The sequence below is a fragment of the Neoarius graeffei genome, chromosome 1, assembly GCF_027579695.1.
Source record: "Neoarius graeffei isolate fNeoGra1 chromosome 1, fNeoGra1.pri, whole genome shotgun sequence".
Taxonomy (NCBI): Eukaryota; Metazoa; Chordata; class Actinopteri; order Siluriformes; family Ariidae; genus Neoarius; species Neoarius graeffei.
In genome coordinates, this window is record NC_083569.1 from 18,690,879 (window position 1) to 18,706,528 (window position 15,650).

The following is a 15,650-nucleotide window of genomic DNA, read 5'->3' on the forward strand; positions in this document are numbered from 1 at the left end:
GGGGCCGGCGAGGGCCTTTCTGTGTGGAGTTTGCATGTTCTGTCTGTGTGGGTTTCCTCCGGGTGCTCTGGTTTCCCCCACAGTCCAAAGACATGCAGGTTAGGTTAACTGGTGACTAAATATATATGACTGGTGACTCTAAATTGACCGTAGGTGTGAATGGTTGTCTATGTGTCAGCCCTGTGATGACCTCGTGACTCGTCCAGGGTGTACCCTGCCTTTCGCCCATAGTCAGCTGGGATAGGCTCCAGCTTGCCTGTGACCCTGTAGAACAGGACAAAGCGGTGAGAGATAAGGAGATGAGACAAGTGTAAGCCATAGTTCATAACTGCCTATAGGTTGACCATTGAAGCATTATGGGTATCAAAGAAATTTCACTCCATTACCTGCAATATATATTGTTTTTTATGAGTGTGCAACATATGTTACGTTGTCCAATCAGAGACCTGCTTTTATTCACTTAAAAATATGATACTTCAAACATTTTGGTTTGATTTTTCTTGGAAGAACTGGAAAAAGCAGCCAATAAGGTCACTTGTTCCAGAGGCAGCAATCTAGAAGATCCTAGAAGGTGTGGCAGTGTACCTGAAAACAGAGAAAATCAGTGGATTTATACAACACGAAAGTAGTTTTCCTCTGCCAATTAAACATTGATGTGTTTTGTAACATGATGCATATTATTTATAAAATGGGAGACAAGGTACAGATGTGATATTGTACAAGACAGTACAAGACAGCCTTACAAGACAGTGTAAACTAGACAGATTGCCTGCTTGACAGTTTTTAACACAGCCTGGATGAAGACACCTTGGAGCTGGAACAAAGACAAGGACACGTGAATTTGGTGACGACATTATATAAAATATAAGTAGTAGGTCTCTATAGGAATGGAGCTAACGGATCCAAAGCTACATTAAGTATGAGTTTTTGCACTCATTTCTAAGTCTCACATTTTTAAAAACTGTACACTGAGACACTACTATTTGTGTTGTGGATCCCTTGTTTTTTAGTCAGTCATGGAACCCTTATTCAGCTCCAAGAAGAGAAAAAGATGAAGGGATATTGACTTCCAGAAGTGCTTCATATGTCAACGAGACTGTGGAAGGAACAAGAATGACAAAACTTTACGTCAAGCAAGTGAATCAGGAATGACGACTTTAAAGACCAAAGCTGAAGAACACATAAGATATAAAGATGAGGAATATTTTGAGTTTTTTTAAATATTTACAAAAGCACATGAATCTGGACCCCAATAGCATCAAGTGGCATAAAACATGCTATTCTCAATTCACAAATGCAACAGAAATAACAAGACTGAAAAAGCGGTTTGAAGCAACAAGGTCAAAACCAATGGTGAATGTGAATGGTCCACCAACTGCATAAACAATTGTGACCCTGAGGATGAGTAGGGTATCTAACGAAGAACATGCTCTTGGGTCAGTGATAATTAAGTGTTAACTGTATAAAATGTACATTACTGAAGCTGTTTAAAAGCATATATTAGTGTTATTAATCTTCAGCCCTGTTAATATTGAAGACATTGCTATGATGTTCACAATAAACATTTCATACTTTGCAGAAATAAATGTTCTTGTATGTTCCTTAATTCTTAATTGTTGTCAATACTGTTAATGTCACCAGTAAATTTATTAGATGTTGAAACGTGTTTAAACAACAAAATTCTTTATCTCTTTAAAAAATTAATTTCATAATATCGTTATTCAGCAGCCATATTGGAATACTAACATGGCTGACATTTCATGAAAATGTAAAAACTGTACAATTTTGTCCTCTGTACAAGAAGGATTGTGCTTTGCAGCATATTAATTGTTCTTCGTTGCTCCCAAGATCTTATTTTGTTAAATATCTATGGCAGTTTCCAAAATGGCTGCCAAAGCAGGGTCATAGGCATTTTCAAAGATGCCAACCACTCTATTTCTACTTGTCAGGACCCTTTCTGACTGAAAAAAACGGTTGGCAGCTTTTACCCCTAGATGTGCATGAAAGTGTCATGGAGCGCCCTATTGAGAAATAACCAGCAGACTATGTGTTAGCGGAGCTCCGGCCCACGTGAGGGGAGCCCCATAGGCATAGAGTGTGGCTACATAAAGAAAGTCAATTGAGTTGTGTTCTGATGATTTCAGTCCTGTGTGTGCCTGCCACCACAGGAAACCCAACAACTAGTGGAGTGAGTAGTGGAGTGAGTAGTGAAGTGTGAAGTAGAGTAGTAGTCAGGACAGTATAGTAGTGAGTAACTTGTCGCTGTTGTCGCCCGATGTCACTGTGTGTCGTGTACTCACGTACCTGCCATCACAGGCAACCCAATGATGGCGGGAATCACCATGCACGATGTGCACACATCATGCCTGAATTTTTATTTTTAATTTTTTTAAATAATTCTTGATATAAAACAAAAGAGGCTGGCTATGACATAAGAAAATTCTACAAGCCAGAAACAGCTGGGAGCTCTGCTTTTAGGCAGTGCCTAAATCTATATATTAGTATTACCAAGACCAGCAGCTGTTTTTTCTCTCACTTTAATGAAATACTCCAGAAAATGTCTGTTATAAAATAAATAACCAAAAATACCGTATTTTGAATTGACTGTGAGATTACATTGCAGACTTTCAGTTTGAAATTGTGTGTATTTAGAGGAGGGTTTCTCTTTCTATCTGCCCAACCCCCTCCCTCTCTCACTACACATGCGACTCCTGAGATACCAGTGACCCCGTCTTGCCACCATCGCCTTCTGGCTTCATCCTTCAGGATAAATTCTATATACTGTATGTAAAATTTATATATTTCTGTAAAGCTGCTTTGTGATGATGTCCACTGTTAAAAGCATTTTACAGGTAAAATTTAATTTAATTGTATTTTATTGTCATTCTTCTTCCCAGCATCCATTTTTATCTGTGCAAAATGGGGCAAAGTGGTAGGGATGAGTGAAAGAAAATAAATAGATAGATAGACAGATAGATAGATACTGTAGATAATAACTTCAGTGTGTTAAAGTCTTTCTCCTTTCTACACAAAATGGCATAGTCCGTTATCTTACTGTGGGCCAAGTACTAGGATCCTGCACCCCCCCAGAGATATAGACTTCTGTCATTATATAAATAATACTTTACACAATTATACAGGCTCGATCTGTTCTTCAGTCATACATACATAGTACATTTATATTCACCGATCAGCCATAACATTAACACCACTGGCAGGTGAAGTGAATTACATTGATTATCTCGTTACAATGGCGCCTGTCAAGAAGTGGGAAATATTAGGCAACAAGTGAACAGTCAGTTTTCGAAGCATTATTGCCAACTTAGTGACTTTTTTAAATAAAAAAAAGCAACTAGCGACAAATCTTGTGACTTTTTGGACAAATCTTAGCTACTTTCGCAAGACGATATCTTTGTCTCCAGAGGATTAAAAGGTTTATTCACTACAGGGCAGATGAGGCCGAATCATCCCTGACTGAAAATGAAACATCCTTCTTGTGGTTGGTTTCCCAGGCAGACAGAGGCTGTGCACTGTGGGAGAGAAAAAATAAGGAAAACACCTTGTCTCTTCAAACTTTCTCTGAGTAATCATTTTATATGTAAATATAGTAACTATCACTGCACAGTTGTTTTCTTTAAAATTATGTGCATGCTGATTTTGTCAGATGACACTGAGGTTATAAAATAAGAATTTTCTCAGTGCAGAGCAGCAGCGTGAAAATGGCTTGTATGTGACTGCTGGTGAACATGTTTTAATAGGCCATGTTTTAGTCACTGTTTCATACTCGCTCCATTGCCTGATAACAGAAACAGAAAAAAAATGTAAATGAGAACAGCTTTATTGGGAAGTAGGTTGCATTAAAATCATGTCTGTCGCCAGCTATAAGGTCACTGAGGTCTGGACCTCAGTAATTTTTTTTTTAGAACTAAAAAAAAATAAAAAAAAGTTTAAATATAAAGACAACTGGATAAAAAGCAAACTTCTCTGATAAGATGACTGCATGCTATCCAAACACATCTTATCAGCCATCATCATGTGGTCCCCCTTGAAGTCGTTTTTTGTTGATTTTATCAACCGTGTATTGATGGAGACTTGAGTGCAAAGTGTTTTGCGGAAATTGCACACCAAAGACACCTTCAGGTCCTCAGTAATCTCACTGATCTTCAAACTGTCCAAATGGGGCCATTCTCAACAGCAGAAAGTGGTCTTCAGGTGATGAGAAGTCATGAGCAGCACTTGCTCACCTTCTGGTGTCAGTGTTCTTATTATCCCCTCTTTTGTCTGGATCACCTTTCTCCATTCAAAATGTGCCTTATAGGCCCCAGGGAGGATTGAACTCACGACCTCTGGTTTACGAGACCAGCACTCTTACCACTGAGCTATGGAGCCCTGACGCTCACAGCAGCTGAAAATTTGGGCCACAGCAGAATATTGAAGCCCCTGTGCCAATCATCAAAACAGCCCACAGAAACTGCTGTAACCTCACTCACAAGTTTAGTTCCTAGCTGCAGTTAGCTTCTGTTTACTATTTGCCTCGCAAAAAATTGACACATTTTAAATAATGCAGTGTGTCAATCATAGAGTAGGCTGTGGGCTGTACATTCTGGTTACTTTCTCATCTGAGCTAACAAAAACACTGGACAAGCCAAGCCCTCAAGAGACAAACCATAAGCACCATGAGTGACCTCACCGATTTTAAGCTCTTCATGTGGGGCCATCCTCAGCAGCAGCCAGTGGTTTTCAGGTGATGAGAACTCCAACCAAAAAAAGCTGACCAGTGTTTTTGGTTCTTTAAAAAATAAAAAGTAATTTTCTCAACCTCACGCTTTTTCCATGCATATCTCATAGACTTCTTTTTCCAAGTTTCCTAGTGCTACATTGTCCAAAATTATAATTGTGTAACGAGGAAGTTATAAATATGTGCAGCACAATAAGAATCCTTTAGAGTTTTTGCTGCAGTCTTTCGTTGATATCAACTGGCTCACTGATTAAGAAGAAACAGTGAGAGCTCACAAGCACCACTTTTCTTCAGTCTCAGAACTCTCTGTCTTCAGAAGGTAGGTCAAAGGCCCCAGTGAGAATTGAACTCACTACCCCTGATTTACAAGACCAGTGCTCTAACCACTGAGCTATGGAGCCTTAAACAGAAGCCTATCTATCATAGATTCAGCCCAAAGCAGAACCTTGAGGACCCTCTGCTGATCCTCAAATACCACTTGTCCACCAAGTCACCACTTTTCCACTGAGGGCTGGTTCCAAGCTGGTGCATAATCTTGAGCCAGTTCTTGAAGTTTCCACAGCCAAAGAACCAGCTCTCAGCCAGGAAAACTGGTCCCAGAGTGCCACCAAATCTTTGCTGGTCTAGAACCAAAAACTGCTTATGTCAGTGGCTAGGACTTGTTTTGCTGGGAAACAATCTTGAAGGTTTTTTTTTTTTGTACAGCATTTAAGGGTTCGTCTCTGAGAAACAACCAGGGCTTAATTTGAGCCGGAACAAGATCCAGAACCTCCGTCGTCAGATCCGGCAGCTATTTTCATTTCATTCGGTGTTCTGGCAGCTATTTAAATGGATCAGATCACCTCCGTGACCATCACAAAGGGAAAAAAAATCAAACAATAAATTAAATAAATAAGTAAATAAAAATTTGTTTAGTGTTCGGTTTTGATTTTGATATCTGTTGTTGATTTCTCTACTATGACATCCACAAAATCTATGCGAAAGGGGAAGGGGGGGGAGACATGGGGTGTATACTTCCGCTCAATAGAACACCGGGTTTTTTGTAGCCGTTAGCTTGCGCTGTGGAAAAAATGGCAAAAAAAACAAAAAAGCTTACTAAAATGTTTAAAATGAATTCTCCAACTTGTTTTGTAAACCCTTTATTTCTTAACTATTACTTGAATTGATTGCACTTATGTTTGCTGGCACTGCTTTTAAATTCTTCTCTTTTTTGGGCTTTTTCCACCTTTATTGGATAGGACAGTGTAGAGACAGGAAATGAGCAGGAGAAAAACACGGAGGGCTTGGAAAATGACCGAAGGTCAGAATCAAACCCAGGTCCCCTGGGTTTATGGTGTGGCACCTTACCCACCTGAGCCACGAAGTCCAACTGGCACTACTTTTAAATACTCTACTTAAATCCTTAAAATGAGTAATTTAACGCATGTCTTGTGTGATCTGATCTCCAATGGTGAAATAAACCGGTTGTGATATGAGTACAGTCTGTTATTTTAGAAGATAAATTTAATATATAATTTAATATGTAGCCTAATAAAAAATAATATTTTATAACATAATATCACAACATATTACTGTCTGTAACTGTTCATCACTAAAGTGTTTTCTAAGATCATAATGTCTGATTTTTTTTTTAAACACACACACACGTGTGCGTAAAGTTATAGTAAACCATCCCCCGTTTTTTTTTTTTTTTTGAGTCGCCGGACCCACCCATTTCCTGCGTTCCGGGACCTCCCACTTCACAAATTAAGCACTGGAAACAACCAAAAACTTCATGAGATGACATGAGGAAGAAACCTTGAGAGCAACCAGACTCAAAAGAGAACCCATCCTCATCTGGGTCACACCAGATAGTGAGATTATAAAGAAGTTCCCTTCTATAACTTTGTGCCACATTGTCAAAATTTGCAACAGACCCCTTGCACTGATGTCACACTTACATTAGCAGCCATTACTGCCCTTATCCTGGGAGACAAGCGAACTTTGTTTACATACTGAAGGCAAGTGATATTGAAAATGTCAGACATCTGCAGTTCAAAGAAAGCTATCACTAAAAAAGCTTTACTACTGGATTGCTTGGATGAGAGAAGCAAACGATAGATACATGCAGAAGTTAGAGTTTATTTATGGTTATGATCCGTGCAAAATTACTTGAAACGATTTGAGTGATGTCCATTTGTGGCCTAGGTTTACCTCCATGGATGTTGGAATGTACCTTCTCACAGCATTTTCTCTGTTTTAATAAAAAAATAAAAATAAAAATAAAACTTATTGTTTACTGAAAGAGAAGAGCAGGGAGGATTGAGAATCCAGCAGCTGTGGTTTGTTTACACCCAGTACTAAAACTTGTAGCATCCTAGCAATCACTGCAAAGACGCCTGCAAAAAGCAAGAATCAGAAACAGTTTCACTAACTCTTTACATGCCAGCAGCCAAATCAGTTTGCCTGACCACCACTTCATTCACCGATAGTAAACTCACATGCATATTACGTAAATGAATACAACCTCTGTTCTATTCCAGGTTAAGCACTCGCAAAGAATGACTGAAAAACTTCTCCGTGGATTGTCGGTGAATAAAATGGCAAGATCATGGCCGCAAACTGCGACTGTATGGCAGGCCTTGGAGAGAACTTTTCTCACGTGCCATTCCTGTTGTGGGCTAGTGAAGCTGGAGTGAAACAAAGGGATTCACTGACAGTTACAGATAAAAACTGTCAGTGAAAAACATCTCCTACTCCCAGTTCAGAGAGATTTCCTTTCTGAAGAAATGCCCAAGTCAAGTTAATAAGCCACAATCAGAAGTTCAAGACAAAGTTCCAGGGAGACAGTAATACTTTTTATGTTTTCCTCTGTTTGAACGATCGGAACAACCAAAAACAGGGCAAAAATGAACCATATTTAAGACCCATTAAGCGTTGGACACAAGAAAGACAGGGTCTGGTTGTCCCCCAGAAGAAATTATCACCTGACGCCACACACAAGGGATCTATTGCTTTACCAAGTACTCATGAGCATCCGAGTTATTTCTGAATTCAGTATAGTCTTCATTTGAAGTCTTTTTTTTGTTGATGTTATCAACTGTGCATTGATGGAGACTTGGGTGCAAAGTGTTTTGCAGAAATTGCACATGAAAGACACCTTCAGGTCCTCAGTCATCTCATTGATTTTCAAACTGTCTATCTGGGGCCATTCTCCCCAGCAGAAAGTGGTCTTCAGGTGATGAGAAATCATGAGCAGCACTTGCTCACCTTCTGGTGTCAGTGTTCTCAATACACTCTAAAAAATAAAGGTGCTTCAGTGGTTCTTCAAATCTCTGGATGGTTCCATGGAGAGTCAAAACTCTGTGCTGAACCATTACATTATGCGAAAGGTTCTTCAGAGCCTGGCATTCTCTTACCATTTGCTGGTCAATGCACATAGGCTATGTTTACACAAATCTGTCTTCACTGCTCAAACAAATGGTTTAAATGGTTCTTTAAAGAACTGTTGCATGAACGGTTCTTTGAAGCCCTGAAAAAGGCTCTTCTATGGCATCGCCCTGAAGAACCAGTACTCCCTCTTTTGTGTGGATCATCTTTCTACCTTCAAAGTGTCCCTTATAGGCCCTAGTGAGGATTGAACTCACAACCCTTGATTTATAAGGCCAGTGCTCTCACCACTGAGCTAATTTTCGGAAGACTAACACTTTGATGGAAACAAAGGGTTTGGGACGTGACAGCTTGCTTGACCAAAAGGAGCTTGCGCTTGAGACAGTCTGTGCATTTTAGCTCAGAAGCCTTAAGCAAAGGCTTCAAAGGTTCCACTGAGATTTAAACTCAGATCACTGGAGTCAAAGTCCAGAGTGCTAACCATTACACCATGACATAGCTGGAAGATTGTTTTCACCACCAAATTACTACCTGGCAAAAAATAAACTAAACAAGCCCTTAGAGGCTTCGACATGCACAAACTACACTCCTCAATGCTGAAAGAAAGTAACATGAACCTGCTTTCCTCCACACATCTCATGCAGCCATCTGAAACTTGGAGCAGGATCCTGCAGACATGAAAAAGCCAAACCTTTGAAGGATATAATGAAATTCCAGCAGCACATGATTTAAGGTTTTACCTTAAATCATCAACCTGTTGGAAAACAAAATAAAGGAACCCTGGACTGCTGGCTACATGGTTAATCATTCATTGTTGTTTGTATTAATTTCTAGTTTTGTAGTTTTTCAATCAATGTCAACAGGCAATTGGCATTGTAACCACATGAAAATCCAGGTCAAAGGTCGCATGTCATTCCACAAAAAAAACTTTATATTTTCCATCTAAAAATATAAAATATCTACTGATGTTGAAATATGTGGTAGATATTTACAACAAACTGATAAATAAATAAAATTTCATCTGAATGGAATAGAAAAATATGAATATTTCAAGCATGTAATTTTATATATGCTAGGAATTTAATTCTGATTTAATTCTATTTATTGCAGTAGGATTCCAAAAACACTCTAAGCATTCCATTCCAAAAACTTTTCAAGCACTTATTTTTGCAAAGGCATGCCAGCTGAAGCCTCCCAGGCTCCGATTTTGGGACCTGAGAGAAGTGGTGCATGTATTGTTGCTTGTGAGTTCTCACTGCTGCTGAGGAAGGTGCAGTTTCTTCAAAACATGTTGCACTCAAATCTCTCTCTTTGAGCCTTTGATACCATCAACAACGCCAGATGAACAGCCAGACAGGTAAACGGACGGGTGGACAGAACCTGTTTCTATATCCCCCACCAAACTTCATTTGTTGCATCCCATTAATACACTTTACAATAGATTATTAGATTCTCATAGAATAGATGAGACAAAATAATTGGGGATCTTTTTTAATGGGCAGAAAAGCGGAAAAGGTTGAGAACCCCTGGCATACATCACATCAGGGGAGTGAAACTCAAGCACTGGAGAGCTTAAACCCTACAGGGATTTTTACACACCAAATTTCACCCACAATTCCTAATTCCAAACAGGATTTGATTTTAGGGTATGTAAAATGACACAATAGATTGTTTAACCAAAAACAAAAATGTTTTTACTTGCAACTTTTGACAGTCAGTGCGTGTTTCAAAACATTGTTTAAAATCCTCTAGGGCAAGACTTGAGTGTCTCATGACTAAAACAAATAGCAGAAATAGTTCATGGCATTTCTGGCTTCGTCTGCCTTGCAAATGTAACATATAAAACCCATGATGTGATTGGGTTCAGGTAAGTTACCTAAGATTTTTATTATATTAATAACAAAATGGTGTTTCCATCTAAATACCTTCTCAAACTCTTACAGATATTTAACGAAATGGTGCTTCCACCAAAAACCCTCTCAAACTCCTAAACAGGAAATTAAATAAATGACAAAACCTTCCTGCTCACCGGTGAGACTAACAAAAGAAAAGGGCGCTTTGACCAAAGTAGTGATTCTTATTCCAATCACCTAAACCATAAAAATTAACTTAGGATGCTGTGCGACACCTGTTTACCTCAAAATTATAGTTTGTTGTACATTAGCTTAATAATAGACAGACCAATAAGTACACAGTTCTCACACTACAATGTTCAACCTCAAACCAAAAGCATTTCAGTCTTTCTTCCAAAAAAAACAGTACAGTTCATAACATCAAAAAGGGTTGTCTAAACCGAAAGTCCCTTCCACTCAAAACAGACTATGTTGGCCCATGAACTGTTGACGAAATCAGTTCAGTCTTTGGGGCTGGTTGACAGTACTGGAGAGTCTCATGTGGCAGGGGAAATACTCACAAACCACACCGTCAGTGCTGCAGGCCGCGGAGAGTGAACGGAGAATGAGGGAGGAGGCATGGGCACCAGATCCAGGAAAAGCTGCTGCCGCGGAAGTGGAGTTCACTGGCTTTCCTTGAGTGTTGTCGTGATGTCCTCCCGTTGAAGACAACGGACTAAATTTCTCTAAGCATAAACTCACTGGAAAGATTAACTAGAGGAAATTTCTCCTCGCTCTACGACATCCAACACTTTCTCACTTACAACGATTTGCAGTCTTGAAAGTTGATTGAAGCCCCTCTGACTCGACCACTTCAACCGCAGTTCTTCCGCACACAGAAACTGAACCCAGCTCGCTTTAAACTTCAACGTAAACATACAGTGTTCATGAAGTTTGTTAGTATGTTCACGCTATATATTTCGGCAGGATAAATCTGCACACGATAACCCGCCATCTTCTCCTTCTGTAGCTCTCGTCTGCCGCATGTCCCTCCCCCTTCACACTCCCCATTGGCCATCACAGCAGCTTACGTAGTAGGTGATTGGGTGACCTGCTATATGTAGTCTTTACAATGGGGCTTCATCATAGTAAGAGTGGAGTGCATAAAAGAAAACATGTCCATACGCTGGGTGTACCTCTACACAAAGTGTAGCACATTTTTAGCTATTTGTAGGTGTAATTAATGATTTTGTGTATTTAGGATTGGATAAGTGATCAATCTTTAATAATTACATGAAATCAGTCTCATTAAATTTGAAAGTTAATAATTAAAATGAATCAATCCTGTTGAATCGTTTAATTTGACTCATTTGAATTGAATCATACCATAGAATCAGTCTCATTTGAATCGTTTGAAGTGAATCATTCAGTGAATCGAATCAGTGAATCATTTAGTGAATCATACCATTAATCCTGGCTAAATTACCAAACAGCTAAATTATGGTATATCATTATTGATCACTTACCATATTACGTAAATTGTCTACACCTTTGAATTCTTTGCGATTGGGCAACTTCAAAATATCGAAACAGCAGATGAATACACACAGCTTTGATAATAAATGAATTTATTATACAAAGATCAAAAATGGATAATCAGTTGGAATATATATGCAGTGAGGTGTGTGTATATGAATATGTGTGTGTGTGTGTGTGTGTGTATGAAAGAGAGGGAGAGAGAGAGAGACACCTTGGGTCTCTCTTGAGAGGGTTGGCTCTTGTTTGTGGAATGTTATCTGCAATCTTGGGGGAGGTGAATACTCATGATTTAGTGAGCACGTGTTTTCTAAGTAACAAAGGAATTCCACACTCATAACATTATCAAACTCACTGAAATCTTAATAAGGTCAAAATGTATAATAAGAATGAAATTGAGGATTTTAGTAAGGAATAAGAGAGAGAGAGAGAGACATGCACAAACTTATGGATTAACCAATTTTAAATCAACAAACAAATTATAGAGAACCAAAATTCAGTGTATACACTTCATTTAACTTCAGATAACTTCACATTAAGTGAATAACTAATTCCTAAGACTTAAACTTTTGCCCAATGCCTATTCTTACTGCAGAAGTCTCGTCTTCTGTCGAAAGGAGAGTCTGTTCTGTAGGAATGGCAGGCTGGAGACTGAAAGCGCTTCGGTGGGAGAAGAGAGAGAGAGAGGTTGCTCTGAAGTTTTCTTTGAAGATCTTCGTAGCTCGTGAGAAGAAAGTTCTGATCAGACAGGGTTAGGACGGTCCAGCCGTTCCCAACACCAATAAAACTGCCTATTTGGTTGCAGTCTAGTACATACTAAAAGAATGACTGAAAAAAACAAACCGGTTTATAACTCACTTGAGTTAAAGCGCGCGTGTTTCCAGAGTCTACCGTGATCAAGAGTAGACCAGAAGAGGAAAACGCGCTGAAATGTGGTTTCGGACGGTCCGAAGGTGAGTGTCTCTTTTTAGGTCCGTTGCGCTAGGGATCAGACTTAGAGACAAAGGAAAATGGAGTTTCCAAGTCTCTTATGTGAATCCCTGAGGAATGTGATGTACGTGATCCCGCCCAGGCGTGACGTAGGTCAACGCGGAAGTTGGCTGGGAGTTGTAGTTCTTAGACACAAGATGGCGCATGATACCTACATATTTTTTTTTATTATTATTCCACAACAAAACTAAAACCAAAGCATGCCTCCTCAGGGGTGTGTCCTTCAAGGCTGTTCAAGTGTAGCTGATAAAAAAAGCAGAATTTTGATCCATTGTAGCCCAAAGTCAGCAGGACACTTGCAGAATGAATGGGTTTGATTTGTACCGACAAAGAGAGGTAATTTTAAGCTGACAGGATGTTTTGGTGTCTGCTCCATACATTTTGAAAAAGATACATTTGTGAGGCAGATTCACATAGAAGGATTTGAGTGATGTCTGGTACGTGGAGCAGTTCCTCCGATCTGGAAACAAAAGTCAGAAGCACCATCCCAAAGCACTCACTGTTCTTTTTGTTTTCTGGTTCTTATAGTACATATGTTTCTTCATTTTTTTTTATTCTCATAACTTTCTTGTCCCTTCCATCCATCCATCCATTATCTGTAGCCGCTTATCCTGTCCTAGAGGGTCACAGGCAAGCTGGAGCCTATCCCAGCTACACTACTGGTGAGAGGCAGGGTACACCCTGGACAAGGCGCCAGGTAATCCCAGGGCTGACACATAGACACAGACAACCATTCATACCCACAGTCAACTTAGAGCCACCAGTTAGCCTAACCTGCATGCCTTTGGGGGAAACCAGAGCACCCAGAGGAAACCCATGCAGACATGGGGAGAGCATGCAAACTCCACACAGAAAGGCCCTCGCCAGCCACTGGGCTCGAACCTAGGACCTTCTTGCTGTGAGGCGACAGCGCTAACACTAACCACTAACACGAATTTTCTAGCAATGAGCGTGCACACACACACACACACATATATACCCAGAGCAGTGGGCAGCCATGCTAACAGCACCCGGGGAGCAGTTGGGAGTTAGGTGCCTCACTCAAGGCCATCCCATATTAACCTAACTGCATGTCTTTGAACTGTGGGGGAAACCAGAGCACCCAGAGGAAACCCACACAGGCAACATCCAAACTCTGCAGTTTCTAAAGTTGCCAGATAAATAAACAAATTGGTTTGAAAAATGTTTTTTTGCATCTGAATTCTGTTCCAAAAATCACTAAAAGCTCGTCAGCCATTATTAGATTGTAGTGATTTACAGGTCAGTGGCACTGCACGGGTGACATCATTTGTGCCAGTCCGTTCTTTTGTTTCCACACGGACTCTATCCTATTCTCTGCAGTGGCGTGCATTCTTGATACCGAGTCTTTTGAAAAAGACACAAAAGCTTTTCAGATTCATCCTCAATCGTTGGCTTTTTGTTTGACGATGATATTGAACCTTTTGCCATGGAGAAAGAAGTGGACTTTTTTTTTTTGAGGATTAGTTTGGCTAGTTGGTCTAGGGTATGATTCTTGCTTTGGGTATGAGAGGTCCTGGGTTCAACTCCTGGACGTGCATGGGTTTTACCTTAAATGGTCGATCTGGACTGGGGTATCAGGGATTTCACTTGGCTGAATTGTTCTTAAAGTGCTCATCTAATGAAAGCTACATCAGGAAATGTAATGTGTGTGATGTGCTCAAATACACTGTAAAGTGGCTGGATAAATAAAAAAATTGGTTTGAAAAATTTTTTTTTGCATCTGAATTCTGTTCCAAAAATCACTAAAAGCTCATCCGCTATTATTAGATCGCAGCGATTTACAGGTCGGCAGCGCTGCACACGTGACATCATTTCCACCAGTCCGTTCTTTTGTTTCCACACGGACTCTATCCTATTCTCTGCAGTGGCATGTGTTCTTGATACTGAGTCCTTTGAAAAAGACACGAAAGCTCTTCAAATTTGTCCTCAATCGTTGGCTTTTTGTATGAGGATGACATTGAACCTTTTGCCACGGAGAAAGAAGTGGATGGATTTTTTTTCCTAATTTATTTTTTTTAAATATTTTGGCTCGTTGGTCTAGGGGTATGATTCTTACTTAGGGTGCGAGAGGTCCTGGGTTTAACTCCCGGACGAGTCCAGGCTTTACCTTAAATGGTCGATCTGGACTGGGGTATCAGGGATTTCACTTGACTGCATCATTCTTAAAGTGCTAGCCTAATGAAAGTTACATCAGAAAATCCCTGGCTTGCTGTGGTTGATGTGCTCAAATACACTGTAAAGTTGGTGGATAAATGAAAAATTGTTTTGAATTTTTTTTTTTGCACCTGAATTGAGGAATATGTAAAGGACATTAGACACTGGATGCTTATTAATTTCCTTCTGCTTAACTCTGACGAAACCAATGTACTTGTACTAGGGCCACATGCAGCGAGAAGTAAGTTTTCTGATTACACAGTAACTCTGGATGGCCTTTCTGTTTCTTCACATGTAGCAGTAAAAGACCTCAGAGTGATTACTGACCCCAGTCTTTCATTTGAAACTCACATTGAGAAAGAAGTGGATGGGTTTGTTTTTTTTTTTTTTTTTTTTTTTTTGTTGGATGAATAGGTTGGCTTAATAGGTTGGCTTGTTGCTCTAGGGGTATGATTCTCGCTTTGGGTGTGAGAGGTCCTGGGTTCAACTCCCAGACAAGCCCAGATTTTACCTTAAATGGTGGATCTGGACTGGGGTATCAGGGATTTCACTTGGCTGCATCATTCTTAAAGTGCTCACCTAAATAAAGTTACATCAGAAAATCTCTGGCTTGCTGTGTGTGATGTGCTCAAATACACTATAAAGTTGGCAGATAAATGAAAAATTGGTTTGAAAGGGGGTTTTTTTTGCACCTGAATCGAGGAATGTGTAAAGGACATTAGACACTGGATGCTTATTAATTTCCTTCTGCTTAACTCTGATGAAACTGAAGTACTAGGACTACATGAATGAATGAATGAATGAATGAATGAACCCTTTATTGTCACTAGTCACAAGTACCAGCGAAATTGGCCATCACCCCGTCCGTACATATACACATACATACAATTGACAGAGGGGGAGTAGACAGGACAGGAAGACAGGGATGGAAAGAAAAAATACAGAGTAACATGAGGAGGGGGTGGAGAAAAAGCAACCCCCACACTATGCTCCTGTGGGGAGTACAGTGT

The 15,650-nt window shown here is 39.9% G+C and overlaps 1 protein-coding gene and 3 non-coding genes across 4 annotated transcripts in view; 1 reads left to right on the top strand and 3 right to left on the bottom strand.

Annotated features, from left to right (window-relative positions):
* The window catches only part of LOC132891954 (protein NLRC5-like), an 888,139-nt gene that overhangs the window by 852,267 nt on the left and 20,222 nt on the right, over positions 1–15,650 (bottom strand). The gene's annotated exons all lie outside the window — the stretch shown is intronic.
* trnat-cgu (transfer RNA threonine (anticodon CGU)) lies at positions 4,317–4,389 on the bottom strand. The gene has a single exon. It is a non-coding gene; the product is annotated as a tRNA-Thr (tRNA).
* Positions 5,067–5,139, bottom strand: trnat-ugu (transfer RNA threonine (anticodon UGU)). Its single transcript has one exon. It is a non-coding gene; the product is annotated as a tRNA-Thr (tRNA).
* Positions 15,071–15,142, top strand: trnap-ugg (transfer RNA proline (anticodon UGG)). The gene has a single exon. It is a non-coding gene; the product is annotated as a tRNA-Pro (tRNA).